The sequence below is a fragment of the Microcebus murinus genome, chromosome 6 (assembly GCF_040939455.1).
Source record: "Microcebus murinus isolate Inina chromosome 6, M.murinus_Inina_mat1.0, whole genome shotgun sequence".
Classification (NCBI taxonomy): Eukaryota; Metazoa; Chordata; class Mammalia; order Primates; family Cheirogaleidae; genus Microcebus; species Microcebus murinus.
In genome coordinates this window covers 6,521,326-6,527,824 of record NC_134109.1, presented here as the reverse complement: position 1 = coordinate 6,527,824, position 6,499 = coordinate 6,521,326, and the positions used below count along the sequence as shown (strand labels likewise).

At 52.7% G+C, this 6,499-nt stretch overlaps 1 pseudogene; it reads right to left on the bottom strand.

Annotated features, from left to right (window-relative positions):
• Positions 1 to 669: 669 nt before the first annotated feature.
• On the bottom strand, positions 670 to 1,786 carry LOC105861543 (NEDD8-conjugating enzyme UBE2F pseudogene; annotated as a pseudogene).
• Between the last annotated feature and the right edge of the window lie 4,713 nt (positions 1,787 to 6,499).

The following is a 6,499-nucleotide window of genomic DNA, read 5'->3' as shown; positions in this document are numbered from 1 at the left end:
GCCGCGTTTGCTGGTTGGCAAGATCTGCAGCAGGTGGCACGGCCCAGCAGTGGCGCCCAGACGGCAGTTAAGTCACATGAGTGGCCCTTCGGCACAGACGAGTGGCGGGCGAACACTGGCGGGAGGGGAAAGACGCCAGCTACCAAAACAAACAAACAAAAAGCACGGAAGAGACCATGTTCAAGGACGTTCTCTGTGGTGCCTGCACACGGCCACCTTCGGAAGAACGTCCCCCAGGGGCAGGGGAAAGGGTCATTCAGCTGACCTGAGGGCCTGTGATAGCTCCTGCTTGCCGAGCACATACTACACGCCAGGCACTGTCCTCACAGCTTCATACATCGTCCCCATTTAACAGATGAGTTGGCCGAGGCGCAGAGAGGTTGAGTGACCTGCCCGAGGCCGCACAGTCAGTAAGTTGCAGAGCCAGGACTCGAACCCGGGGCTCTTGATGGTCAGCCCACATGGCCTCTCACGCTGTGGTGCACAGTTCATGTTTTTTTTTTTTTTTTTTTGAGAATAGAAAAAATAATTAAAGCATTAAATTGTACAAATTACAAATCTGTTCCAAAATATACTTACATTAAATAAAATACGCATTTCAATAAGAGATCTGCAGTGAATGGCTCTATGCGTTCTGGAGAGCTTCACGACAGCTAGGCAGGGCCAACATTCATGGAAGAAGCTGAGAGAATTTGCCTCCAACCACAGTTTGTAGCGGGTTTCTTACTGCCAACCTGCGCGTTACACTGAACACAGCATTAGCGTCACCTGTGCAGGAGACCAGTTTTGTTTGGGGAAGGGTAAGCAAGCTCTAGCCTCAATTTTGAGTTCATCACAACTTCTCAAGAATTTCACCAACAGCCTATACAGTACAATTTCAAAAAAGTAAACATGTTAAGGTAAGCAGACAACTCTTTAGAAACCCAAATACATGTTCTTGCTGTGTTTATGTGGAATTCTCCATCTACGATGGGCAGTCATGAAGATGGTCTTCTTCAGGACAACATGGTCACAGGGCTGGGACAATCCAGTGGGACTGAGAGGGAGCGTGAGGACGGGGGAGAGGTGGGGCTACCTCTTGCTGTTTCACGTTAGAGACAAACTGTAACACAGTCCGTGGGCCTGCAAGCTGCCCCTTCATCATCTGGCGTAACGTTTGATGTAGTCGTCCACTTTGCTCCGGAAGTCCTCCTTGTCCCGCAAATGATGCCCTGCAGCTTCAATATTCAGTGGATCATCAAAATTCAAAAGATCAGTAAACAAAGAGTTTAATCCCCAAACAACATCCTTCAGTGTCCTTGTGGGAGCCCAGCCATTGCCGTCAATTGAGTGTTCCCTCAGTAAACTTAGACAAATGTCACCTGTCTCTGTGATGTTGGGGCGCCAAATCCTGGTCAAGCATTTCACTCTGGGAGGCACCATGTTGTATGCATCGGGAACTTCAGTTTCAAACTGAAATTCTCCACCCTGGTAGTAACCCTCATCTGGGGTTACAGTTAGCTGAAAGCAGTGAAGCTTGTTTGGATCGGGAAAATGCACTTTACATGTACAAGGTAAATTAGCTTCAAGTGCTGCAACCTCTTTAACAAGCAACTTGTCTCTCACAGAAACCCTCCGAGTGGAGTCGGACGCTGTGGCTGACGTCCGGGACCCTTTGAAACCGTCATCGCGCTTCAGTTTGCTTGCTAGCGTTAGCATTACTGCCACCTGTACCCTGGGCACCCGGAGACAGGCGAGGCGGGCCCGGCGCCCAACACCATGCCCGGCCGGGCGGCGGCGGCGAGACGCGGCCTAGTTCATGTTTTAAAAAAGATTTCAGACGTCGGAGTTGATGGGATCTAATATTAACATTGGTGAAGCCTGGCGGTGCGTTCTTGGGTGCTCCTTCCTGTGTTCTCTGTGATTTCCCGGCGGCGTGGGGTGCTGGGCTCTCGTCCCAGGCCTCTGCCGGCTCAGGCCGCTTGCCTGGCGGCGATCCACGCCACACTGGCCGCCCAGCTGCCGGGGAGGCAGTGCGGCAACTCACCCCCACACGCACAGGCCGATCCCAGCACATGCTCCCAAGAGTGGCAGGGAGAAGGGGGGCAGCAGGGACAGGCAGCCCAGCGGGTCCCTGGAGGAGCTACAGCATGTAATTAGCAGCCGTCTGGCTGCGGGCGCTGGTGCTCAGCTGCCCACACTGGGCCGGTCTGGCCAGAGAAGCGCTGGCTGTCCCGCCAGCCTGAGTGTCCTGGTCCGGCCCACTGCGCTCTGGGAAACATGGGTGACGCTCCTGCACCCACCTGCGGCCCTCACGACAGAGACAGGCCAGGAGCTGCCCCTCTCCCACTGGAGAGTAGGGAAACTGAGGCTGCGGTGGGGGAGAGTCCTGCATGGGGTGTCCTGGGCAATCTGAAGCAGGGCTGGGCAGCCCTTGCGCCGGGCAGTGGGAGGTTTTCTCAGCCGCAGCGCCGGCTCCTGAGGCTGCAAGTTTCCATCAGACAGGGCTTGGGGCACCCTGGGCTCAAAGGGACAGCTTTGTCCCCCAGCTGCCCTGGGGGTGTTCTCCCTGGCCCTGCCAACAGCCCTGGCTCCAGACGGCATTTGTGACATCGTCTGGTCGTCTAGCCCGTGGCAGCCGGCTCTGGCAGGAGCTCAGGCCGCAGAGATAGCCACGTCAGAGCGTTTGATCACTCACTCGTTCATCCTTGCACCCATCCGTTTGTCCATTCACAGGCCCATTTGTCCATACAAACAATAAATTGCCCGCCAGGCGCCAGCCGCTGTGCTCTGGGGTTCAGCAGCAGGGCCCGTCCTTAGGGAGCTGCCCGACTTGGGGGACTAGAGGACTAGAGTCATCCCCGAGGTTAGCTTTATTTGACATGGACGCAGCCCTCCCAGCTTTGTTTCCATTAGTGGTAACATGGTACATCTTTCTCCTTCTCTTTATTTTTCACCTGAGTCTTCATTTTTAAAGTGGGTTTATTGTAGACTGCACATAGTTGGACCTTTCTTTTCAATCCGCTCTGACAATCTATGCCTTTTAATTGCTCTGTTTCAATCAATCTCATTTAAAGTGTAGATTATTGCTACAGATAGGTTAACACCTACAGTGTGTATACAGCTTTTCTATTGATGATACTTGCTCCTTGGTTGCCCCTCCCCCCACTTTTTCTGCCTTCTCTGGTTTTAATTGAACATTTATTAATATTAATATAATTTCACTTTACTTTTCTAACCATATCAATTACACTTTTTAAAATTATTTTAGTGGCTCCCCTAGAGCATTTAATACACATTTTGTTTATATAGTACTTTTTAATTAAAATGTTTTATTTTAGAGTAATTTTAGATTTACAGAAGAATTTTAGCAGATAGTACACAGGTAAATACATTTTTTTTTTTTGAGACAAAGTCTTACTCTGTCGCCCTGGGTAGAGTGGAGTGGTGTCATCATAGCTCATTGCAACCTCAAACTCCTGGGCTGAAGTGATCCTCTTGCCTCAGCCTCCTGAGTAGCTGGGACTACGGGCTTGTGTCACTACACCTGGCCAATTTTTTAATTTTTGGTAGAGACAGAGTCCTGCTCTTGCTCAGGCTGGCCTGAGTGTCCTGAGCTCAAGCAATCCTCTGGCCTCGGCTTCTCAGAGTGCTAGGATTACAGGCGTGAGCCACTGTGCCTGGCCAGAAATATATCAATACATTTTAATATAATTTTTATATTTTCCGTTATATTTTATAATATAATTTAATATAAGTCCACCTTCAAATAACACTATACCACCTCATGTGTAGTGCAACTGACTTAGAGTATTTCCAATCCCCCCTCCCATCCCTTGTGACATTCCCTTACTCACAAGCTATAATGGGGTTTCTGACATGTATCAATTTCCTTCTCCTTGAAGAACTTCTTTTAACATTTTTTGTAGGGCAGGTCTCTTGGCAATGAATTCTGTCCATTTTTGTGTTTCCGGGAAAGTCTTCATTTCTCTTTCCCTCATAAAGGATAATTTCACTGGATATAGACTTCTATCTAGGTTGATGGGGTTTTTTCTTCCACCATCTAAAATATTTCACCCCACTCTCTCCTTGCACCATTTCTTCTCCTTGTTCTTCTGTGGGCAGGAGTTTTCCTCTGGCTTCTTTCGAGAGTTCTCTTCATCTTAGGTTATCTGCTGTGTGCATATGATCTGCTGGGGTGTAGGTTTTTTTTTGGAATTTATCCTGCTCTATGTTCTCTTAGATCCGTGGACTTGGTGTTTGGTATCTGCCATTCATTTAAAAAAATTCTCAGCCATTACTTCTGCTCCTTCTTTCTTCTCTGCCCTATTTTCCAGTTATGTGTATTTACATCTTTTGAAATTGTTCCTTAGTTCTTGGATGTTCTGTTGTTTGTTTTTTAACTTCTTTTCTCTTTGTATATTAGTCTGAGAAGTTCCTGTTGACCTATCTCCAAGTGCACCGATTCCTTCCTCAGCTGCGTCCAGTCTACTGATGAGCTCAGCAAAGGCATTTTTATTTCTGTTACAGTGTCTTTGATTTCTAATATAGCTTTAACATTTTTTTTTAAGTTTATTACCTCTCTCTGCTTCTATTACCCATCTGTTCTTGCTCGTTGTCAACTTTTCCCATTAGAACCTTTAACACATTAATCATAGTTATTTTAAATTCCTGTCTGATGATTTCAGCATCTATGCTGCGTCTGGTTCTGATGCTTCTTGAGACTGGGGCTTTCCTTGTCTTCTATCATGCCTTGGAACTTTTCTGGAAGGCCAGTCATGCAGTACTAGATAACAGGAACTGAGGGGAGTGGGTCTTTAGTGTGCGGATTGATGTTAATCTGGCTAGTGGTTGGGCTGTGTTCAGTGTTTTCTCTGGCAGTAGGAGCCCCAGCGTCACGGCTATGGTCCAGGTTGTCACTCCCACCTCGGTACCGCCATCCCGGCCCTGCGTGGATGTGTTAGCATCCCCTTGTTCTGACTCCGGCTGGGAAGTGGGGACCTTCGCAGGTGCTCTTCCCAGGCCAACTCTTTGCCGGGCTGTCTGTGCAGGGCCCCTGCAGGCTGCACTTCCCAGGCTCCTGCCTCAGCAGCCCCCTGCTAGGTTCAGCCAGTGAAAGGCACAGTTGGAAGCCGGAGGGCGGGAGGAAGGGAGGAGCTAGGGCATTTCTCCCCCTCAGTCCTGGGCAGAATCTCTGCCAGTGGCTGTCTCTAGCTCCCACCAGACAGGCCCACGGGGCCCCCACTTCTGCCAAGAGACCATGGCTCCTTGGCTGCAATAGCATCTCCTGATGTCCCTCCATCAAGGACTTGGGGATGTTTCCTGCCGTTGCTGATTTCGAGGTTGCCACACTGTCCCTTGTACGGACTCTTAGCCTCTCTGTCACCAATGATCTCCATTCAGTCCCCTCTGCTTCAAATACTCAGAGATGTTGGGCCGTGTGTGGAGACCCTGACTCATGCTCTGCACCTGTTCGGCGGGAGCCTCCGCCCTGCGAGACCTCACAGCCCTGCAGAACCCACCCGAGCCCTGCCAGGGGCTCTGGCACAAAGACACAGACCCGTCCCGGGGCAGCCCAGAGATTCCTGCAGAGGAGGAGTGTGTGCACTGGGGCGGGCAAGACAGAGTAGGAGTTTGCCAGAGAAAGTGGGGAGGTGCATTCCAGGGAGGAGCAAGTGCTGTGATCCCCGTGGTAAGTGCAGGGGTGTTTCTGGGGCTGTGAGATTGGGGGGGGGGGTGCTGATAGGGAGGGGCTCTGAAGCTGGGGCAGGGGCTGCAGGATAGAGACCTGGATGCCCACCCCAGGAGGTAGACCCATCAGGGCCGCCCATGTGGGAGTGAGAGGGGGATGCCCAGTGGGTCCCACTCTACAGGGGAACGTGCTGGCCCAGGAGGGGAGACGGGGAAGAAGCCAGGGGGTGGGGGCCAAGGGTGGACTATGGGGGCTGTCCCATCCTCTCTCCCAACCCCTAGGCCTGGGTATCACTTCCTGAGTTCGGGGGCAACACGGCCTGCCCTTTACCCCTCCCCCATTTTTAAGTGCTACGTGGGAGTTCTGGTCACTGGCCACTGGGCGTCCCTCCCCTAGCCCAGTGGGCGGTGGAACTGGAACCCAGGAGTCCAGGCCTCCTACGCATCCCTGGCTAAATAGCGCGGGGGTGGGGGGTGGGGGGAGGAACCTGTGTCCCCGGCGGAGACTGGAAGCACGCTGGGGACCCGGGGCTTCCAAGAGGCCAGGCCCCTGCCGCCGTGTTTGGAAAGGCTGGGTCCGGGAAGAGGCGGCAGAAGTCGTGCGGAGTTCTGCGCCCTGCTCCGCGCCGCGCCCCTCTGCCCTCAGTCCCGCCGGATGTCCCCGCCACAGACCACTTTCCAGAGGGGGAGGGCCCAGACTCGAGGCGCTGCGGGGCGGGCCCGCCCCTTGCCCGCCGCGAGCGCCCGGGAGGGTGCCGGCTGGGCGGCAGGCGGGCGCTCGGGGCGCGGCAGGCGGCTCCCCGGGGCCACGGCGGGCCGGGGGCGCCCG